Source organism: Rhinolophus ferrumequinum, chromosome 14 (assembly GCF_004115265.2).
Source record: "Rhinolophus ferrumequinum isolate MPI-CBG mRhiFer1 chromosome 14, mRhiFer1_v1.p, whole genome shotgun sequence".
NCBI lineage: Eukaryota > Metazoa > Chordata > Mammalia > Chiroptera > Rhinolophidae > Rhinolophus > Rhinolophus ferrumequinum.
In genome coordinates this window covers 35,775,194-35,795,119 of record NC_046297.1, presented here as the reverse complement: position 1 = coordinate 35,795,119, position 19,926 = coordinate 35,775,194, and the positions used below count along the sequence as shown (strand labels likewise).

The 19,926-nt window shown below is 40.3% G+C and overlaps 1 protein-coding gene and 2 pseudogenes across 5 annotated transcripts in view; 1 reads left to right on the top strand and 2 right to left on the bottom strand.

Annotated features, from left to right (window-relative positions):
- RAD54B (RAD54 homolog B) overlaps positions 1–19,926 on the top strand; it is a 122,427-nt gene that overhangs the window by 25,533 nt on the left and 76,968 nt on the right. The gene's annotated exons all lie outside the window — the stretch shown is intronic.
- On the bottom strand, positions 1,375–2,703 carry LOC117033957 (tubulin alpha-1B chain-like; annotated as a pseudogene).
- On the bottom strand, positions 3,439–4,279 carry LOC117034166 (solute carrier family 25 member 39-like; annotated as a pseudogene).

Genomic DNA, 19,926 nt, shown 5'->3' with positions numbered 1-19,926 from the left:
TTTTCTGTATTTTTGTGTTTTTCAAGAATGAATAACAATAGGAAATTCTTATACTTTAAAGTAATCATTTATTTTAATAAAATGTAGTACCTCAACTGTATTTACTTAAAAATATAAATACTATAATTATTTTTGACACATTTTGGAGAATCAACTTGAAATCGATTAATGCAGTGAAAAGGTGAAAGCTGAGATAGGCCCCTTGTGCCAAACAGGCATGTTGTGAATGCAAAAGAAAAGTACTGAAGGAAATTAAAGGTGCTCCTCCAGTAAACACATGAATGATAAGAAAGTGAAACAGCCTTTATGCTGATACGGAGAAAGTTTTAGTGGTCTGGATAGAAGATGGAACCAGGCACAACATTCCTTTAAGCTGAAGCCTGATCCAGAGCAAAGCCCTAACTCTTCAATTCTGTGAAGGTTGAGAGAGGTAAGGAAGCTGCGGAAGAAAAGTCTGAAGCTAGCAGAGGTTGGTTGATGAGGTTAAGGAACACAATCATCTCCATAACATAAAAGTGCAAAGTGAAACAGCAAATGCTGATGGAGACGTTGTAGCAAGTTATCCAGAAGCTCTTAGCTAAGATAATTATAAAGGTGGTTACACTAAACAACAAATTTTCAATGTAGATGGAACATTCTTGTATTGGAAGATGCCATCTAGGACTTAAATTTTAATTTATTTTTTTTGAAAGTTATACTCTTTATTTATTTATTTATTTACCCCCTCCCTTTCTTCCACCTCCCCCCAACTCCGGTTCAAGCCATTGTTTCTCAGTCTAGTTGTGTAGGACACAGCTCCCTGGCCCATGTTAGTGTTATGAGCCTTGTGCTGAGGCAGTCAGTTGCCAGTTGTTGGTGGGCCACTAACAGCAGCTCACGGCAGCTCTCCCTGGCTGCCAGCCGCTCACGATGGCTGCCGGCCACTCATGGCAGCGCATGGTAGCCCACAGCAGCATTCGGCAGCTCACTGCCAGCCACTCGCTCTGACTGCCGGCCATTCACACTGGCCACCGGCCACTCATGGCAGCACATGGTAGCCTATGGCAGCACACAGCAGCCCATGGCAGCACACGGCAGCTCACACCAACTTCACACCAACTTCCGCCTGCTCATGGCAGCCCAGCTCCAGGGAGAGCTGTTATTCGCAATCTTAGCTGTAGAGGGTGCAGCTCACTGGCCCATGTGGGAATCGAACTGGTGACGTCAAAGTTAGGAGCATGGCGCTCTAATCACCTGAGCCACTGCTTTTTTTTTTTTAAGACAGGGAATACTTTATTCAAACCCATCAGAGTAATGGACAGGTTGGGTCTGTAACAAAGCGTCGTGTTTTAAAGCATAGGTCAGTAATTGTATATGAGAGTATACACTGCTACATACAAATTAACTAATCAGACCACAGCTTTTCAATGTTTAAAACAGAATAAGCTTCCCTGTAACAGCAGCACCTTTGTGACTTGTTAACTTTAGTATTCTTCTCCTTTTTCCTCACCCTCTCCTTCAACAGAATCCATACCAACCTCCTTATAATCTTTCTCAAGGGCAGCCATGTCCTCACGGGCCTCAGAAAACTCTCCTTCCTCCATGCCCTCACCCACATACCAGTGAACAAAGGCACGATTGTCATTTATCACGTCAGACTTGTGGTCCGGGCTCTCTCAGGCCTCAGCAATAGCTGTGGTGTTGCTCAGCATGCACACAGCTTGCTGTACTTTGGCCAGGTCTCCATCAGGTACCATAGTGGGAGGCTGGTAATTAATTCCAACTTTGAAGCCAGTGAGGCACCAGTGCACGAACTGGATGCTGCACTTGGTCTTGATGGTGGCAGTGGCAGCATTGACATGTTTGGGAACCATGTCACCATGGTACAACAGGCAGCTAGGGTCACATTTCACCATCTGGTTGGCTGGCTCAAAGCACGCATTGGTGATCTCTGCTATAGACAGCTGCTCATGGTAGGCTTTCTCAGCAGAGATGACAGGGGCATATGTGGCCAGAGGGAAGTGGATGGCGGGGATAGGGCATCCATGTTGGTCTGGAATTTGGTTAGGTCAACATTCAGGGCTCCATCAAATCTGAGGGAAGCAGTGATGGAGGACACAATTTGACTTATCAGCCTGTTCAGGTTAGTATAGGTTGGACTTTCAATATCGAGGTTTCTACGACAGATGTCATAGATGGCCTCATTGTCAACCATGAAGGCACAATCAGAGTTCTCCAGGGTGCTGTGGGTGGTGAGGATGGACTTGTAGGGTTCAACTACAGCTGTGGAAACCTGGGAGGCTGGGTAAATGGAGAATTCCAGCTTGGATTTCTTGACATAATCGGTAGAAAGATGTTTCATCATCAGGAGGTGAACCCAGAAACAGTTCCTCTGCCAAAGCTGTGGAAAACTAGGAAGTCCTGAAGACCTGTGCACTGGTCGGCCAGTTTCTGAATTTGGTCCACGACAAGGTCAATGATCTTGCCAATAGTGTAGTGCCCCCAGGCATAGTTATTGGCAGCATCATCCTTGCCTGTGATGAGATGCTCGGGGTAGAAGAGCTGGTGGTAGGTACCACTGTGAATTTTATCAATGACAGTGGGTTCTAGGTCTACAAATACTGCCCTGGGCACATGCTTGCCAGTGCCTGTCTCCCTGAAGAAGGTGTTGAAGGAGTCATCTCCTCCGATGGTCTTGTCACTTGGCATCTGGCCATTGGGCTGGATTCCATGTTCCAGGCAGTAGAGCTCCCAGCAGGCATTGCTGATCTGGACACCAGCCTGGCCAACATGGATGGAGATGCACTCATGTATTGCTGCTGCTTTGCGGCTGTCAGGCGGATGGCTGAGAGGAAGAGGTTGTTGCTCCTTACAGCGCAACTCTTAGGCAGTCGATGTAAGAGAACCTGCCCTCTTTATTTTTTAAAAATTAAAAAAATTTTTAATTATAGTTGACATTCAATACAGTCTCGATGTAGCCTCTTCTTTATATCCTTAGTCATAGGAGTTCTGTTCAGCTAGTTTTCAGATGGTTCTCCAGTTTGATTATTCTATAATTTAGTTGTAGTTTTTTTTTAGGAGTTCATCAGCTTTAGACTCAAGGAATTAACAGGGGTGGGTTCAGATTACACCAGGTCCAGGGTTTTGTGGCTCCTGGGCGCAGGCCTAGCTACAACAAACACATAGGGAAATGGAGGGGTGGGGTGGGGGGGGAGAGTTAATAGATTTAGTCTTGAACTTGGGAAAGATGATCCTGGGGCTTGGGAATGAGGATCAGCATGAGGAAAGCTGTCTGAGGGGGGCCTGGGTGGGCCTAGAGGGGTGGCACCCAACCCTTGGGGCTCACAGTTGAGAGGGAAGAAAAATGAGTCCCCTCCCTTGGACACAAGGCACTTGGGCTGTCTCCTTCTGCCCCACCCCACCCATGCAAGAAATTGGGCCCAAATCCACTCGATCTTTTCACGGGTCCAGAGGCTGTTCACAGTTGAGCCTCTGGAAGAAACTTTTGCCAAACTCATGGGCTGATCATGATGGCACAGGAGGTGGCAGCCTTGACGATTCTTGGGAGGAAGCCTGCGAAGAATCGCCTGGTGCCTGACTCAGTCCAGATGCTCCTCAGCAACAGCCAGATGTTGTTGGTAGCGTGCAGGGGTGACACTCTCTCAGCCTCCACCGCTCCCAGCCGACCTGGCGTTGAATCTTCAGCACGTCGAAGGGTAGAATCAGGATGGCCGCCACTCTCCCTGAGATGCTGCCAGCCACAAAGCTGAAGCCCACTGATGTCCGGTCTTTTTGCCTGAGCCCACTCAGCCAGCTCTTCACCAGCTCATAGTTGAACACTGCAGTACAGGGCTGAAAAAAGCACATCCCAAAGGACAGTGGTGCCCCATCCCAGCCACAGTGAGTGTCAGCCACTCTGAGCCACGGCAGCACAGACACAGTCATCTCGTTCCCCACGTCGAGGAACGTGTCTTGTTCCTCGACACGTGCCGGGCCTGCAGTTTTGTCTACCAGCTCTAGGGGGCTGATCACAGCAGTCATCGTGCCTAAGTGGGTTAGTGTGCCAGCCACCATAGGTGCGTAGAGGTCAGAGGTCAGGGCTCGACAACTATGGAAGGCCTTGAGTTAGTTGTGGGCAGTGAAGTAGATGGTGGTGGCTGGCATAGTGATCACCAGAGTGCCTGGGCGGCCACTCCACAGGGTTCTGGTGCTCTCATGTCTCAGTCTTCATAAAGGCATCCATGGTGCCAGTGAAGCATGTGGGGTCTTGAAACCAGGTGGCACAGCAGGCACCATTTGGGCACCAGCCAAGTTAGTTGGAATTTTAATGTTGTCGTGGGAGGTGGTAAGCAGTGTTTATTTACTCCACCATCTTGCCCAGAACCCTCGCCCCACTTTTATGGAATTAAATTTATTTTGGTAACATTGGTTAATAACATAAATTTCAGGTGTATAACTGTATAATACAACATCTGTATACTTTGTTGTGTGCTCACCCCCTAAAGTCTAGTCTCCTACCATCACCATGTTTTGGGTCCCCTTTACTCTCTTTGTCTTCCCCCTTCCCCTCTGGTAACCACCATTCTGTTGTCTAGTTGTGGTTCTTAATTAGCATGAATTCTAGAGGGTAGTGTGTGTTTGTCCCTATAGGGGATCGTGTAGTGTAAGACCTAAGATTAAGGCTCAATGTTATGTGTTGCCCTGGTATAATCAGGTAAAATCAGGTAAACATCTGGTAAAATCAGGAGGACCTTGCATGGCCTAACTGCAAGTTGCCTTCCCCACTTTTCCTGAGCCTTTATCTATCTAAACATCCTTCCTTATTAAGTAAACCAGGTCCCTGAGTAGCAGTTTTCAATTCCCTGCCAGCTACAGAATTATTCAAACAAGCCAATAACATCCCCCCACAGGAGCCAGGCACACTCCATCCTCTTGCTATTATAAAGCCTGCCTCCCACAGCCCCCTAGTTGTTCACTCTGTTCCAAAAGGCAGTCCCCGTGCAGCCCTGCATGTGTGGTGTCCTTTTCCCCCAGGCTGTGAGTATATGTGACTGCTGTTGATCTCATCTGTGTAGTGTCAGATGTTGTATGTTTGGCCAACCCCATAACCCCAGAGCAGTAATCCTTTTCTCACAGCTAGATGAGTAGGAGGCAATTCCTGCATTTTTCTAAGAAGCTTTACTGAGTTTCTCAAACAGGCATGTAATTCTTGACATCCCTCCCCCAAGGTTAAAAGAAACTACGGCTGTATAAACTTTGTGTCTAAGCTGTCTTTTGGAAAATATCTTCATCTCTAGCAAGTAATTTGGTCTAAGACTTCCTCAGTTACCTGCAGTGGGTGCAAATGGGAGTATTCCTATTTGAACAGAGCTTTACTCTGGGAGTCTGCTTTATGCTTTTGGGAGGGCCAGTGTAGACTAATTGAAATAATAATGGCTTTCAGCCTCTGCTTTTTGGGGAATGAACTGTGTTCATAGCATGCTTCTTAATTGAATCCTCATTTAAAAATAAAATGTGGGATGTAGTGATTTAAGCAAGATAAAATAGTCACGCATGATAAGCACAGTGGAAAGAAAAACAACACAACAAATCTTTCTTACATCAGTTACTATGATTTTTGGTTTAAGTAGTGATAAAAATACTGGCTTATATAATTGAATTTTAATGGTATGTGTACCGGAAATTTCAGGCTTTAGGACTGACTAGCCTAGCAGTTGAAAGGATGTCAACATCAGCCCACATTCTTTCCATTTTATTCCCATCTGTCATTTACAGAATTGGCTTTATTCTTAAACTGACTGGTTCCCCTCATGTTAAATGATAGATCCCAGGAACTGTTGGGGCCACATACTTCCTTTTTTTCATCTGTTTAATGACAGATAGATGGTTCCTACTCATAATCATTAAATAAGATTCTGTAACTTTGTACTGATACTGGGCCACTGCCTGTGACCAGAGGGATTCCTAACCTTAGACCTAGGAGTACCACTGAAGAAGAAGGGGTGAAATGGATGTGGGTGAGACAACCTCAACATTCATAATATTAACTATATTAAAAAATGATCCAGTGAAAAAATGGCTAAAATAAGTGTGAATAGCTTGGCCACATTTTTAGTATACAAAATTTAACTGAAGGCTATGTTCCTGCCAACCTGCTTCTGGGGCAGAGACTTCTTTTGCTCAAAATATTTGTACCTCAGGGACAAGACTTGGCCAAATGGAATTCCTTGACAGATGACTGGGAGAAATTCTATGAAGATGTATGTCAGTTAGATTGTATAGAGTAAATCTGTGATTCATGTAGCATGGCTAGAGTAAATTTTATAATTTGAGATAATAGAAAATAACTATGAATATATTGGTCTCTCCCTGCAGTTCCTGGCACAGAGCTCCTAAAACCCTTGTAATTTCCTGAATGATAAGAGCACTAGGAGCATCTTTTGTCTTTTAAACAAATTAAATTTTTTTTTTCAATTCCAGTTGACATTCAATATTATATTGGTTTCATGTATACAGCATAACATATTTATATTATGGAGTGATCCCCTGATAAGTCTAGTACCCACGTGGCACCATATGTAGTTATTGTAACATTACTGACTACAGTGGTACCTTGGTTTTCGAACATAATCTGTTTCGGAAGACCATTCGAGTTCTGAAACGTTCGAAAACTGAGGCACGGTTTCCCATAGAAAGTAATGCAAAAATGGATTAATCCGTTCCAGACCTTTAAAATCAACCCTTAAAACAGCAATTTAGCATGAATTTTACTATCTAATGATACCATAGATCCATAAAATGATACACAATGAAAGCAATAAACACAATATACTGTACTGTAAAAGCAGTAATAAATAAATACAATGTGAAAACAGTACTATAGATGATAAAAATGAAAGTAATTTTTTTCTTACCTGCAATGATGATAGTCATGGTTTGAATGGGGGGTCCCCTTCAATAATCACAATAGGTGACTGTTCTTCAGGTGTTCTGTGGTCCTTTTCCAGAATCACAATAGGTAACTGTTGTTTAGGTGTTCTGTAGCCCTCTTCCATAATCACAATAGGCGAGTGTTATTCACGTGTTCTGTAGCCCTCTTCCATAATCACTGTAGGTGACTCCTCTCCTGCCATTCCTTCCCTTGATTTTTTTACACCACTGACATCTGGTTTAGACTCACTGGATCGTTTCCTCACTAGAAATTTTTCAATTGATACGTGCTTTCTCCGATGTTTTAAAATTTGTCTAACGTGAGACATAGCGTTATCATTGAAAGTGTTAGTGGCATGACTTACAGCAGCTTTATCAGGGTGATATTTTTCAACAAACATTTGTGCTTAAACCCATTTTGCACACATTTCTTTGATCAGTGCAGTAGAAACACTTGCTCTTCCCTCTTCTGCCGAAGACAATTCCTCAGTTGCGCCTGTTGCTGCTCCGTCAGAATGTTCTGAAGTTCTTCTGTGGTGAGTTCAGTCTTGTGGTGCTCCACTAACTCCTCCACATCATCACTGCTCACTTCCAAGCACATGGACGTTCCCAGAGACACAATATCCTCAACAATAGGAGCATCCTCTTCAACATCCTCAAATACACGTTCAGGGACAGCGCCTGGCCACAATTTCTTCCATGCTGACTTCATCGTTCTGTGAAACACATCCCTCCATGCTTTGTCTGTGAGATGTAAGCAATGTAGGATATTGAAATGATTCTTCCAGAACTCTAAGGGTTAGCTCTGTCCGAGGTCATCTCAAAGCACCTTTAGAACAGTGCTTTGGTGTAAAGCTTCTTAAAATTAGATATGACCTGCTGGTCCATGGGCTGGATGCGAAGAGTCATGTTGGGCGTCAAAGACTTTACATTGATAAAACTGAACTCTTCCATCAACTCGTCTACCAAACCTGGGTGGTGAGCTGGAACATTATCCATAACAAGCAGGCACTTCATTGGAAGATGAAGATTTTTGTCTTGGAGGTATTTTTTTACACTTGGCTCGAACACTTCATGAACCGACTCAATAAAAAATTGCCTGGTTACCCAAGCTTTGCTGTTTGCCCTCCACATCACATGCAATTTGCTTTTTATGACATTGTTTTTCTTAAATACCCAGGGGTTCTCAGAATGGTAGACTAGCAAAGGCTTCAACTTAAAATCCCCATTTGCATTCCTCTTTGGCATTTTCTTCCAAAAGAGGCCTGTCTCATCACAGTTGAAAAGTTGGTGGGGAAGGAAACCCTCTGCCTCTACATAATCTTTAAATTCCAAAACAAATTGATCGGCGTCTTCTTTGTTGGCACTGACAGCTTCACCATGTCTCACCACATTGTGTATGCCACTTCTCTTAAACTTTTCAAACCACTCTCTACTTGCCTTGAAAATATCACTCTCAGCACTTGTTCCAGGGTTGTTTTTGATGAGGTCAGCATGCAAATGTAAGGCTTTTTCACAAATTGTGCTCTCAGAAATGCTGTCACCAGCCAACTGTTTTTCATTTATCCATATGAAAAGTAATTTTTCCACTTCTTCAATGGTTTGTGTTCTTGGACTTATAAGTGTTTTAACACCTCTTGCAACATTGGCTCCTTTAATGGCTTCTTTATTTTTTAAGATGGTACAAATTCTAGATTTGGTAATACCAAACTGCATTGCCAAATCACATACACAGACACCACTTTCAGACACTTTCATGTTTGGAAATAATTTCCTTCTTCACCTCTATTGTTGTTAATGATTTTCCTGGCTTTGCAGCTTTTATCCATTTCTCACGGCAAGGGGTGATTGGCAGGGGGCTCCTGAGATGACATGAACACAGATTGATTGCACACAGTCACAAAAACAAATTGGTTGCAAGAGAGCTCCTGAGATTACTTTGTTTCCCTGAAAATAAGACCTAGTCGGAATATCAGCTATAATGCATCTTTTGGAGCAAAAATTAATGGAAGACTCGGTCTTATTTTACTATAATATAAGACTCGGTCTTATATAATAATAATATATTATTAATATATTAATATTATTAATATTATATTAATATAATTATTATATATATAATAATAATATAATAATATATATTAATAATAATAATATATAATATAATTATATAAGACCGGGTCTTATATTAATTTTTGCCCCAAAAGGTTCATTAGAACTGATTGTCCGGCTAGGTCTTATTTTCGGGGAAACACGGTAGCGGAGCATATTTATGCACTGGGTTCCACACAGTCACAAAAACAAATTGGTTGCAAGAGTGCTGCTGAGATGAGATGAGCACAGATTGATTGCACACAGTCACCAAATAAGCCCAAATATCACCTCTGTGTTGTGCGGGTGTTCAGGACTCAACAGCCGACAGCTAGGCCTCAAGGATCTTGCACTCAGTGGAAGCCTCGTGACATGTTCGACTTCCGAGGCGTGTTCGAAAACCGAAGCATTTACTTCCGGGTTTACGGCATTCATAAACCGAAATGTTCATCATCGGAGACATTCGAAAACCGAGGTTCTACTGTATATTTCTTATGCTATATGTTACATCCCTGTGACTATTTTGTAACTGTCAATTTGTATTTCTAAATCCCTTCACTTTTTTTTTTTTTTTTTTAATTTTATCGGGGAATACTGGGGAACAGTCTTTCTCCAGGGCCCGTCAGCTCCAAGTTGTCCTTCAGTCTAGTTGTGGAGGGCACAGCTCAGCTCCAAGTCCAGTTGCCGTTTCAATCTTTAGTTGCAGGAGGCGCAGCCCACCATCCCGTGCGGGAATTGAAGCAGCAACCTTGTTGTTGAGAGCTGGCGCTCTAAACTGAGCCATCCGGCCACCCCTCTGGAAGCTCAGCGCCAGCTCATTGTTTTCAATCTAGTTGTGGAGGACGCAGCTCACTGGCCCATGTGGGAATCGAGCCGGTTCACGCTCTAACCAACTGAGCCATCCCAGCCTCCCTCCCTTCACCTTTTTCACTCAGCTCTACAACCCCCCTGCCATCTGGCAACCATCGGTTTGTTCTCTATGTTTATGATTTTGTTTCTGTTTTGTTAATTTTGTGTTTTATATTCCCCATATAAGTGAAATCATATGGTATTTGTCTTTCTGTGTCTGACTTATTTCACTTAGCATAATACCCTTTAGGTCCATCCATGTTGTTGCAAATGGTATGATTTCATTCTTTTATGGTTGACTAATATTCCACTGTATATATGTACATCTTCTTTGTACAGTCATCTATTGATGGACACTTAGGTTGCTTCCATATCTTGGCTATAGTAAATAATCCTGCAGTGAACATAGGGATGTATATATCTTTTCAGGTTAGTGTTTTGAATTTCTTCAGATAAATCTAGGGATTGCTGGGTGATATGCTAATTCTATTTTTAATTTTTTGAGGAACCTTCATACTGTTTTCCATAGTGACCACACCAATTTGCAATCCCACCAAAGTGCACAAGGGTTCTGTTTTCTCCACATCCTCCTGTCACGTGTCGATTTATTGATGATAACCATTCTGACAGGTGTGAGGTGATATCTCATTGTGGTTTAATTTGCATTTTTCTGATGATTAATGTTGCTGAACATTTTTTCACGTCTTTGGCCATCTGTATGTCCTCTTTGGAGAAGTGTCTATTCAGGTCCTCTGTCCATTTTTTAAATTAGATTGTTTGTTCTTTTGGTGTTAAGTTGTATGAGTCTTTATATATTTTGGATATTCACTCCTTCCTGGTTGTATCGTTGGCAAATATCTTCTTCCATTGAGTAGGTTGTCTTTTCATTTTGTTGATGGTTTCCTTTGCTTTGCAAAACTTTTATTAGTTTTGTGTCCTGCTGCTTTACTAAATTATTTATCAGTTCTAATAGTTTTTGGTGGAATCTTTAGGGTTCTCTATATGTGATCTGCCAATTATGACAGTTTTACTACTTCCTTTCAAATTTGGATACCTTTTATTTTTTTTTCTTTTCTGATTGCTGTAGCTAGGACTTCTAATACTATGTTGAATAAAAGTGGTGAAAGTGGACATCCTTGTCTTGTACTGATCTTAAGGAAAACACTTTTATAATAGCTTTTCACTGTTCAATATGATGTTAGCTGTGGTTTTGTCATATATGGCCTTTATTATGTTGAGGTATGTTCTCTCTGTTTCCACTTTGCTGAGAGTTTTTATCATAAATGAATGCTAGCTTTTGAAAATGCTTTTTCTGTATCTGTTGATATGATGATATGATTTTTATCCATCATTTTGTTTATGTGTTGTATCACATTAACTGACTTGCAGATATTGAACCAACCTTGCATCTGCCACTTGATCATGGTGTATAATATTTTCAGTGGATTGCTGAATTTGGCTTGCTAATATTTTGTTGAGGATTATTGCATCTATGTTATCAAGGATATTGGCCTATAATTTTCTTTTTTTGTAATGTCTTTCTATGGTTTTGGAATCAGAGTAATGCTGACCTCAGAAAATGAGCTTGTGAGCCCTCCCTCATCTTCAATTTTGTGGAATGATTTGGGAAGGATAGGTGTTAATTCTTTGAATGTTTGCTAAAATTCACCTGTAAAGCCAGGTCCAGGACTTTTGTTTGTTGGGAGTTTTTTGTTAGTAGTTATTGTTCTGTTCATATTTTCTGTTTCTTCTTCTTCTTCTTCTTCTTCTTTTTTTTTTTTTTTAAAGATTTTATTGGGGAAGGGGAACAGGACTTCACTGGGGAACAGTATATACCTCCAGGATTTTTTCCAAGTCAAGTTGTTGTCCTTTCAATCATAGCCGTGGAGGGTGCAGCTCAGTTCCAGGTCCAGCTGCCGTTGCTAGTCGCAGAGGGCGCAGCCCGCCATCCCTTGCGGGAGTCAAACCAGCAACCTTGTGGTTGAGAGGACGCTTTCCAACCAACTGAGTCATGCGGGAGCTCAGCAGCAGCTCAGCTTAAGGTGCTGTGCTCAATCTTAGTTGCATGGGGTGGAGCCCACCATCCCTTGCGGGAGTCGAGGAGTCGAACTGGCAACCTTGTGGCTGAGAGCCAACTGGCCTATGTGGGAATCGAACTGGCAACCTTCGGCATTAGGAGCACGGAGCTCCAACTGCCTGAGCGACTGGGCTGGTCACTTTCTGTTTCTTCTTGATTCAATCTTGGAAGGTTGTATTTTTCTAGGAATTTATCCATTTCTTCCAGGTAGTCCAATATGTCAGCATATAATTATTTGTAGTAGTTTCTTATAATTATTTGTATTTCGGTGGTGTCAGTTGTCACTGCTCATTAATTTCTGATTTTATTTATTTGGGTTCTCTTTTGTTCTTCATGAATCTGGTTAAAGGTTTATCTGTGTTTTTTTTTTTTACCTTTTCAAAGAACCAGCTCTTAGTTTCATTGATTTATGTATTTTATTAGACTCTATTTTGTTTATTTCTGTTCTGATCTTTATTATTTCCTTCAGTCTGCTCACTTTGTGCCTTGTTTGTTCTCATTTCTTGTATTCCTTTAGTTGTAGGGTTAGATGGTTTATTTTAGATTTTTCTTGTTTTTTTGAAGGACACCTGTATTGCTATGAATTTCCCTCTTAGAACTGCTTTGGCTGTATCCCATAGATTTTTTTGGGTCCTTGTCTTTTCGTTTTTATTTATCTAAGTTATCTTTGGATTTCTTCCTTGATCTCATTGTTAACCCATTCATTGTTCAGTAACATCTTATTTAGCTTCCATCTGCTTGTGTGTTTTTCAGTTTTCTTCTTCTGATTGATTTCTAATTTCATACCATTGTGATTGGAGAAGATGCTTGATATGATTTCAGTCTTCTTAAATTTATTGAGACTTGCTTTGTGGCCAAACATGTGGTCTGTCCTGGAAAATGTCCTATGTGTACTCGAAAAGAATATATATTCTGCTGCTTTGGGGTAAAATGTTCTAAAAATATCAAATTCATCTGTTCTAATGTGTCATTTAAAGCCACTTGTTTCTTGTTGATTTTCTGTCTGAATGACATCTGTTGATGTCAGTGGGGGTATTAAAGCCCTCTACTATTTGTATATTACTGTGGATTTCTCCTTTTATGTTCATCACTATTTGCTTTATATATTTAGGTGATTCTCCATTGGGTATTTAAATGTTTACTAGAGTTATATCCTCTTGTTGGATTGCATTATGTAATGTCCCTTTTTGTCTCTTGTTGTAGGTTTTGTTTTATGTGGTCTAGCTTTTTTTCTTTTTTTATTTCATTTCCATTTACATGAAATATTTTTTTCTATCCATTTACTTTCAGTGTGTGTGTGTGTGTGTATGTGTGTGTGTGTGTGTTTCAATCCGAAATCAGTCTCTAGGAGGCAGCATATGTGTATGGGTCTTAATTTCGTATCCATTCAGCCACCCTATGCCTTTTTATTGGATCGTTTAGTCCATTTACATTTAAAGTAATTATTGATAGGTACGTAGTTATTGCCATTTTATTATCCATATTTTTATCTTTTTGTTTTTAAATTCTTAAAGAAGTCCCTTTAACATTTCTTGTAATACCAGTTTGGTGGTGATGAACTCCTTTAGCTTTTTCTTGTCTGGGAAGCTTTTTATCTGTTTTTCAATTCTAAATGATAGCCTTGCTGGGTAGTGTGTAATCTTGGTTGTAGATCCTTACTTTTCATCATGTTGAGTATTTTGTGCTGGTCTCTTCTGGCCTGCAAAATTTCTGTTGAGAAATCAGCTGACAGTCTTATGCGAACTCCTTTGTAGGTAACTAACTGCTTCTCTCTTGCTGTTTTTAAGATTCTCTCTTTGTCTTTAAACTTTGCCATTTTAATTATGATGTTTCTTGGTGTAGGCCTCTGGGATCATCTTGCTTGGGGATCACTGCACTTCCTGAACTTGGGTGTGTATTTCCTTTGTCAGGTTAGGGAAGTTTTCCGTCATTATTTCTTTAAATAGGTTTTCAATTCCTCTCTCTCTTCTCCTTGTGGTCTCCCTATGAGGTAAATGTTGGTACACTTGATGTTGCCCAGAGGTCCCTTAAGGTATCCTCAAGTTTTCTGATTCTCATTTCGTTTTGTTCTTCCAAATGAGTGTTTTTTCACCTTGTCTTTCAGATCACTGATTCAATCCTGTGCTTCATCTAATCCGCTGTTGATTCCATCCAATGTATTCTTCATTTCAGTTATTGTATTCTTCATTTCTGACTGATTCTTTTTTATGGTTTCTATCTCTTTGTGTAAGTTCTCACTGAATTCACCTCTTCTTCCTCTAAGTTTATTGGACATCCTTATAACTAACCAGTATTTTGAAGTCTATTTTGGTAGATTGCTTGGCTCCATTTCATTTAGTTCCTTTTCTGGAGATTGTCCCGTTCTTTTACTTGGGACATGTTTCTTTGTCTCCTCATTTTGGCTGGCTCCCTTTGTTTGTTTCTATGTATTAGGTAGATCTGTTATGTATCTCAGTCTTGGCAGGTTGGCCTAATGAAGTAGGTGTCCTGGGGGCCCAGTGGCACAGTTTCCCTCGTCACCTGAGCCAGGTACTCCAGGGGTGTCCCTTGTGTGGATTGTGTGTGCCCTCCTGTTGTAGTTGAGCCTTCACTGCTGTTGGCAATTTAGTTGGTGGGATTGACTCTCAGGCTGACTGGCTGTGACTACTGGTTGTGACTACAGTGGATGAGTTCTTGTTCAGGGGCTGATGCCACACGGTGGGATTTACTTTAGCGGGGCTGTTTTGCCTGAGTCCACCCTTTGAGTTTGTTTATGGAACTAATTAGGTGCTTTCTCTTGTGTGGTCTGAAGCCGGCCACTGGGTGTATTGATTTTTGGGGCCTCTTGGGAGGGACTGCAGTGTAGGCCATTGTCAGCTGCTGCCTGTACCCAGTCCAGTGTCATCTGGAAGGACTTACTGAGTGATCTGGGTTTAGTAGCTGCTTTTGCTGGGCTTGGAGGTGCCTGGGAGATGCTATGCTGTGAATTGAGGCCAGCTGTCACTAATACCAGGCTTGGGGCTGCTTAGCAAGAGGTGCAGGGCATGCCGAAGTCAGATGCTGTTTGTTTGGTGTTTGTTGGAACTTTGAGAGATTTTATGAATGTTTATTCATGGGCTGCTTTTGAGGAGCTACTGGAAGAGATTCGGCTGGTGTGCAAGTTGGCTGGGGTGAGCTCTCAGGGAGTCACCAGGGTGGGCTAGCAGTTTTACCCAGGTTGATGAAGACTCAGATAGGCTCCCACCTGCCCCTGCCACTGCCTGTACCTGCCAGCTGTATGGTAGGAGGGCTTAACAAAAGAACAGTGGTGCCTCTAGCCCTTACCCTGAAGCCAGAAGATTCAGTTACTCCTCGTATGTCCCTGGTGGTTTTTGAGCTGCTGTCCCTTCTCTGGAGCGTAGGGTGAGTGTTTGTGAGCAAGTCAGTCTGTGCTCTGGCCCTTTAAGAGGATGCCTGGGTCTACAGCAGCCTGGTGTGGAGCGGGTACCCTTTGCTCCTGAGGGGTCCCTCCTGAGATATCCTTCCTGATTCTTAGTAGCCACACGTGCATATGGGAGTCACCCATTTTGCTTCTCTGCCTGTTCTACGTCTCAACATGGTTTTTTCTTTATATCCTCAGTTATAGGAGTTCTCTTTGGCTCATCTTCAGGTGGTCCTCAAAGGTGGTGGTTTTATAATTTAGTTGTAATTTTGATGTGGTCATGGAAATAGGCTAACACAGCGTTTACGTACTCTGCCATCTTGACTGGGAGTCTTGCATCCTTTAGAATTTCCTGGGTGATAGGAATGTCTTTTGTTCTAATGAGGTAACTCTTGGTGGGTTCCTGGATGGACACTAGTCACCAGAAAGACCAAGCCATAATTAGAATCTTACAATTTTCAACCCCATCCTTACTCTGTAAAGAGGGGAGAGGGACTGGAAATGGAGTTTATGTTCAATCATGCCTATGTGATGTGAAGCCTTCATAAAAATCTCAAAAGTATGGGTTTGGAGAGCTTCCGGGTTGGTGAACATGTGACAGTATTTGGAGTTGCAGACCCAGAGAAGGCATGAAGCTCCCTGCCCCTTCCCACATACCTTGCTCTGTAAATCTCCTCCATCTGAATGTTCATCTGTATCCTTTATTATGTCTTTTTAAAACAAACTGGTAAATAGTAAGTACATTTTTTTCCTGAGTTCTGTGAGCCGCTCTAGCAAATTAATCAAACCTGAGGATGGGGGAGGAGGGGGTCGGGGTCATGGGACTGTCTCATGTATAGCCACGTTGATCAGAAACAGGTGATAATCTGGACTTGTGATTTGTACCTGAAGTGGAGTGGGGACCATCTTGTGGGACTGACACTATCCAGGTAGATAATAGTGTAAGAATTGAGTTGAATTGTCGGACACACAGCTGGAGTCAGTGAATTGCTTGGTGTGGGGAAAACCCACACATCTCGTGTCAGAAGTGTTGTGAGTGTGGTAGTAGTGTTAAAGTAAAAGAGAACCATAGGAAGAGGATTGAGGTTTTCTTTCTCAGGCTCTTGGTTCTGTAAGTGTTTTTAAGATCCCTGATACCTAGGTTTTGGTTGTCTTGAGTGCTTAACATCATGGAAAATCATTACCAAAGCACAGTGATGAAGTGTGAGATATAAATGCTGTAACTGAGTGATTCTTAGGATTTGGATTCATCCTAGTTTTTACCCTACTTTCTGTGGTAGACTTTTTTTTTTTTTTTTTTAAGTCTCATCTTCCTCACATGTTGCATTGTGATGTATTGAGCATAATCTTATGTGCTTTGTCAGATTCTCGTTCTGGCACCATCTGCCTCCTACCTAGACTGCCCTGTTACTGCAGGAGGCTGACCTGTTGCTTAACCTGTACAAGATTGCATTATCATTTTTTTGTCTTTGATTACTGAGTGTTTGGCAGGCATTATTTTGTGTAAAAAAAATCATGATTTTGGAGTTAATAAAATAATTCTTTTTTTTAATTAAAGTTTATTGGGGTGACAATTGTTAGTAAAGTTACATAGATTTCAGGTGTACAATTCTGTATTACATCATCTATAAATCCCCTTGTGTGTTCACCACCCAGAGTCAGTTCTCCTTCCATCACCATATATTTGATCCCCTTTACCCTTATCTACCACCCTTCTCCCCCCTTACCCTCTGGTAACCACTAAACTATTGTCTGTGTCTATGAGTTTTTGTTTCTCATTTGTTGTCTTGTTCTTTTGTTGTTTTTGGTTTATATACCACATATCAGTGAAATCATATGGTTCTCTGCTTTTTCTGTCTGACTTATTTCGCTTAGCATTATATTCTCAAGATCCATCCATGCTGTCACAAATGAATAAAATCTTTATAAAACTTTTCATGACTCAACCAAGAAGCACTGGCAAAGACCAAAAAAAAAAAAAAATCATTAATTATGTTCTTTTTCTTTTGGTAGTGATTCATAGCACTTGCACACATATTCCAAATGGTTTAACAACTATTTTCATGACACATTTCATAAGCTGCTTCAGAAAGTTGAGCATAACATTTTCATAATGTATGTAGAACAAAGTAATAAGTGAAAGATTAGTTTCTTGTTTTAGAATTTCAATAAACCCAGATGTTTTTTATCTAACCTAACAGAGCATCATCTATTGTGGTAGAACTATTTTTCCCCATGTCTAGCTGAAATTCTTCTTTGACAGACATAGAAGATTCAAAAATATCTATGCCATGAGTTCATATATATATATATATATATATATATTTGGTTATGAATTGGTAACATTTCTTTTTAAATTTGGAAATCATTTGAGATAAAATATGACAAGTATTTAATAGGGCAGTATCTCTTATATTGTACAACTAACTCATTTAAATCTAAAGAAAAGTAATTGAAATTTTTAAAAGTATTTAATCAATTGATATGTTAGGTCTTGTATTCTATAGGCAGTTGTTAGTTACTTAATTGAAGATACTTTATTTTTTAAATGCATTTAAAAAAATCTTTTCCCCATAATTTTCTAACAAAATTTCCATAACTGAAATATTTTTAAAGTATCTCTTCATCTAAAAATGGTATTCTTTTTTTGTGCAAGAAACCAAACTGTTTTATAGCTAGTCAAAGCTACAAGCTCAGACCTTGTTACATATTACTTAAAAATATCTCTGAGTAGTTCTGATTTGAGGTGACTGAACTTCATCAGTTCTTTTTTGTTGAAAGGAGACTTCTCAAATTTACTATGTATTTGGTGATAATGTCTTACTGTTATCTAGTTTATTATCTTAAAATTATTTCTACACAATAAATAGCTTATTCCTGGTCTGCTGTAGCAATTTGCATTTGGTGTTCATTGTGAAATTTGTGATATGCCTTATTTCAGCCTTTTTTTTTTTATTTACTGTTCCAATAGGAGTACTAGCGTATACATCTCCATTTGATTCTGCATCAGTAGTATATTTTCTTTTTATACTAAAAAATTTGCCCATCTCGTTTTTATAGTTAGAAAAAGAATTTAATTATAACACAAATCAGTAATAAGTATTTTAGATTTATAATCCATTACAATTTACACAAGGTGTCTCTGTAATTTGTGCTATTCACATAAAATATTCAAACAAATCCATTAAATGTTACATCAGTGCATAGAAAAAAAATCATTCAGTTTGTTAAGATAGACTACACTGGTGATGTGGTTATGCATAATGTCAAAGAAAAATTTCACTGGACAATTTAAACAGGTAAGAAGACTTTACTCAAGACTATTGCAGTAGGGGAGAGAGATTGAACTCAACTCCCAGTACATAGGGATTTATAGTCAAAGAGGGAGGGTGGGGAGTCAGTGGGTGAAAAATTACTGAGAAGAACTTGGTTAGGTATCAGGGATGGGGGGATTCATAATAAATTGGTTTAGTAGAATTTTTGCCAAATCTGGGCCTGGCAGGTGGCCAAGGCCTAGTTTTTGAGAGGAGGGCTCAGAGGAGCCTACCTAAAGTTTGATTAAGGAGGCAGTTCTTGTCAGTAATATTAGAAACAACAGTATCATGTGGGGTTTCAGGGTTAAGTAAAATGTAATCTTATCAAAACAATAAAGTTATGTTTAATGGGAAAATATGCTGCTTCAATTAAAAATTTTAAGTTTAAATTAATAACAATTCAATAAAATCTAAAATTTAGTTCCTCGGTTTCATTAACCACATTTAAAACGCTCAGTAGCTGTGTGTGGTTCATGGCTACTGTATTGAACAGTGGAGTTCTAAATGTTTTTGGAGTGTATTTTCATACATATGTATGTACCTACCTTCTAAACCTATGGGATTATACTGTATGTACAGTTGACCTTTGAACAACTCTGGTTAGCGGTGCTGACCCCCCTGTGCAGTTGAAAATTCACATATAACTTTTGATTCTCCCAAAACTTAACTACTAATAGCCTGCTGTTGACTGGAAGCCTTACCAATAACATAAATAGTCGATTAACATGTTTTATATGTTATATACTATATTCTTACAATAAAATAAGCCAGAGACAATAAAATGCTATTAAGGAAATTATAAGGAAAATACACTTACAGTACTATGCGTATTTATTGAAAAAAATCTGCATGTAAATGGAGCCCTGAGGTTCAAACCCATGTTGTTCAAGGGTCAACTATATTTTTGTTTTACTGTCTCTTTCACTTACTATATGTTTTAGAGCTTGTTCTATGTCAACGCATAGAAATCTGCTTGTTTCATTTTAATGCTGCCTAGTATAGACTATAGTATTGTAAAAAGTAATAGAAAGGAGCCACTTCAAAATGGAGTCAGAGCTGCCTTCCGAGAGGAACTGCCTTGCACATCTTATTCCTCAAACCTTTGGAATGTTAAAACTGGGCAAAATAACCTTTGGACTGCATGTAAACATTGTGTCCCAAAGAACTGTTGGCAAACATAACAAGAAAGCAGTTATTATGACTACTGGACTGAAAATTAAAAAGACATTCCTTAGAATTAGAATCACTATGGTAACTTATCTGTACCTTTAGAAATTCCTTAGCTT